The following is a 3,252-nucleotide window of genomic DNA, read 5'->3' on the forward strand; positions in this document are numbered from 1 at the left end:
CTGTAGGGCTGCTATGAGTCTAAATCAATTTGATGGCAGTGGGTAATGAATTAATGGATACAGATTTGTATATCAAAATCTACAAAAGCAGGAACACGCTGTCTGCGTTAGGCAGAAATCTGTCAGGTAAGGGAAACACAAATGTGTTTCACTGAGCAAGTAATAGGAAGGTATTATTAAGTCTACATTCCATTAAGATGGGAATCTGTGAGACCCAACTGAATCAAGGCGGTCCCATCCGGATCTGGCTTTCACAGGTTCATTGTATAGTGAAATGGGTGCCGAAGTCAGAGAAAGGGAAGCAGCTCTGTGTTTCCTGAATATAAGACATTATGAATTGGTCTTTCAAAAGTGAACGAAAAATAGAACCTCAACTCCTCAATTTGTTCAAGCACATAGAGTCAACCAACTGTCACACAAAAAAGGGACATAAATAGTAAAATATATCCTTCAGAAACCACTCTTGGACAAATTACCTGGTTTCTTAAATAACTAAAGTAAGGGAAAAAGAGAAAGAGGGATGGAGAGAAGTTTTCACATTAAAAAAGCTTGAAGGACGAATCAACTCAACACTGTGTGCCTCTTCTTTGAATTATTATTGAACCAATAGTAAGAGAAAAATGTTAAAAAATTGAAAACTTGAATATCTACTGGATGTTTTAAAATGTTTTATGTGGTTGTTAGTTTCTGACTTAGGTATCATATTGTAAGACAGTGTTTCTGTTTCAAAAAATAATCATCAGTACTTTTTACAATAAGACAAAATACAGTTGAAATGATATGATGTCTATGACTTGATTCAAGAAAGATTGAGAGGAAGGAGAAAAATAGATGAAACAAGATTAGCCATGAGTTGATCATCAGAGCTGGTTGACAGACATGTGGGAGTTAATTATGCTACTCTATTTTTGTGTGTATTTAATTTTTTCATAATTAAAAATATGATAAAATCATAGTACTAAAATTGGGGCACAATCCTCACAGATATCACATGATTATTATCTAAACGAAGAGAAAGTGCTCTATTTTTTCTGTGTTAACATATCTGAGATCATCCCATCTCCCGATAACAAAGGATACTAATAGGCAATAAATTCTCTTCCTTTGCTTCTCTGATGCTTTCAGTATTTCCAGACATTCATTCAGCATGTAGCTATACAGCTGCTGATATTGTAAAAATGTTGCTTAGCAACATGTTAATGGGGAGAAAAAAACACTTCTTAAGCATTCACGTTTTGTCCTTTGAAGTGTACCAGTTCAGCATATGATACCTCCCACAGCTCAATTTAACAGGAGGAAAAATATCACTGAATATAGGGCTTTTTCTATTTTACTTTTTATTGTCTTGTCAACTGGGTCTGACTTTAATAAGAACATCTAAGAAATTGAGTATGACAATGATCCCAACAACGAAACATAAGCAGTTTACTTTAGAGAAAAGAGGAGCTTTGTGTTGAAAAATTGTAGCTCTCTGTCCCTCCCTGCAGGAGCCCTGTTGATGCTGTCTGGTAAGTGATGGACTACTAGCCACCTGTCAGCAATGCAAACCCTTCATCTGCCCCCTGAGAGAAAGATGAAGCTGTCTTCTTTGGAACCCCCCTATAGGATTGCTATGTGTCAGAATCAACTCCGTGACAGTGATGGGTCCTTACCGAGTGTTTGGGATGGAGTGGGGATTGCAAGGCAAGAGGATATGTGGGGAGAATTCTTTGAGTTTTATGGTTCACTCAGTGTTGCTTAAAGAACATCACCATTAGATTATGTTTTAAATCTCACTTCCTTCTCTAGCAAATCAAAATATTTGATGAACAGTTTTGAAAAGAAAAAGCAAATTTTTAATTGAAACAACTATATTTTCTTGTGGAAGAGACCATAGCTTAAGGTTTCTCAAATCTAAATAAACTTTGCTTTTCCTAGGCATTTTAGATTTTAACTCAACAGGCCTAGGGCTGGAGGTTTGAGTTCCTGCATTTTTTGCAAACTCTCAGGTGATGCCGAAGGTGGTGGTTAGGAAGAACCCACCTTTCTAGAAAGGTCCTAGATCACCTGGAATGATCAGTGCTTAGCAAATATTGATTCCCAGCATCAGTGTGAGCGGAGGTTAAGAAAGAGATCTGCTTTAAAATCTTGTTGTTGTTGTTATCCACACACCATTAGACTTATTAGTTTGCTTAGAGATTCCTATTCTTCATCTGTAAAAATGGAAGAATGAACACGTTTTGTGAAGCTTGAATGTGATAATGATATCACTTGTTAGGTTCTTAGCTCAGGGCCAACCATATAGTAAGCGCTCTATAAATGTTCATTTTTGCTGGCATTTGTGAAGAAGAATAATTCTTCACCTTTTTTTTCTTTTAGAGGCAGTGTGAAACATTAGAAAGAGCATTAAACTCTGATTCAGAATATAGATTCTTGTCACTGCCACAAACATGGCAAATTTACACAGTTGTTTCTGTGTGTGTGGTGACGGTGGTGGGGGGCTCAGTTTACATGGCTGCCCAGTAGCAAGGTTGGAGTCCATCTTTTCTGATTCACACATCCTAGGAATCCGTTTTAGCTTCTCTGGATGACTCAATGCTATGATCTGAACCAAAGTGCTCCAAGGACTCAGCTGCCCAGGTAGGTCATCAACAGCAAAGGCACTGAGGAGCAGCAGGCAGCAGAAAGCTTACTGGAACTGGATGCAAATCCAGGCCCACAAGATTCTGCTAAGCAGGGGATCTTCCTTAAATCCCAGTCCTTTTTAACCACAGAGTCAAGGCAGTGGTTTAATTACCGTCAGGCTGAAAGAGAGGCAAATTAGAGAGTGCACACTGTAAACAGGGCGGTGAGCAGAATAACCCTCAGTCCCATGAGGATGAGCCCACCAAACTTTCCTGTTGCCTTCCTGCTCAGACATTTCCTGACGTCTCTGATGTGCAGAAGTCTAGATTCTTAAGCAAATGTGCTTGGGGCTCTATGATTTTGTCCATCTCCTAAAAGTTTTACTGAGGATCTGTCAACTTCTGTGTGAGTCATCCATAAATGTGCACATGAATCACTTCCTTCCTATTTCATACTACGATCCATCCCCCTACTCTTTCACATATTGCACACTCCCTCCACCCCAATGAGAAAAGATTAAGCCAAGTAACTGGGGATTTTGTGGTTTCAATAATACTAAAAATCATTCCTTTTTTGAAGACAGGACTTCTCAGAATCATTTGGGGACACATTCCCATATGTGGGAGTCTGGAAGGGATTCCTAAGGGG

Source organism: Echinops telfairi, unplaced genomic scaffold (assembly GCF_000313985.2).
Source record: "Echinops telfairi isolate 266 unplaced genomic scaffold, ASM31398v2 ScPeMD7_7469;HRSCAF=8507_0, whole genome shotgun sequence".
In the NCBI taxonomy this organism is placed as follows: domain Eukaryota; kingdom Metazoa; phylum Chordata; class Mammalia; order Afrosoricida; family Tenrecidae; genus Echinops; species Echinops telfairi.